Source organism: Macrobrachium nipponense, chromosome 5, assembly GCF_015104395.2.
Source record: "Macrobrachium nipponense isolate FS-2020 chromosome 5, ASM1510439v2, whole genome shotgun sequence".
Taxonomy (NCBI): domain Eukaryota; kingdom Metazoa; phylum Arthropoda; class Malacostraca; order Decapoda; family Palaemonidae; genus Macrobrachium; species Macrobrachium nipponense.
In genome coordinates this window covers 137,869,561-137,870,284 of record NC_061107.1, presented here as the reverse complement: position 1 = coordinate 137,870,284, position 724 = coordinate 137,869,561, and positions in this window count along the sequence as shown.

Here is a 724-nt window from a genome sequence, read left to right as displayed (position 1 = left end):
CATCAAAATGGGCAGCACTCAACTGTTTTTAGAGGGGTATTAACCCTCTTACGCCGAAGCCCTAAAAATCAAAACCTCTCCTGTATGCCGGCGCCGGTTGGGGAGTGAGCGTGGAAGCGGAAAAAATAATTTTTTCAAAAAATCACAGCGCGCTTAGTTTTCAAGATTAAGAGTTCATTTTTGGCTCATTTTTTTTTCATTGCCTGAAGTTTAGTATGCAATCATCAGAAATGAAAAATAATATCATTATCATATGTAAATAATGCGATATATGGTAGCGGAAAAAAAAATTCATAGATAATTGTATTCAAATCACGCTGTGCAAAAAACGGTCAAAGCTAACGAGTTAATTTTTTTTTCGTTGTATTGTACACTAAATTGCAATCCTTTTGATATATAATACATAGTAAAACAATAAAAGCAACACCGGAAAAATATTATCACAAAATGATGTACGAATTCGTAACGCGCGGACGTAAAAAAATGTTATTTTCAAAAATTCACCGTAATTCTAAATATTGTTCTAGAGACTTCCAATTTGTTTCAAAAATTAAGACAAAATGATTGAATATTACGATACTGTAAGAGTTTTAGATTAGAATTGCAGATTTCGACCATTTCGGACGAGTTAAATTTGACCGAATGTCGAAATTTTTATATATATATTTATTTATATGCACATATTTCGGAGATGGAAAGAGCTACAACCTTCAATTATTTTCTA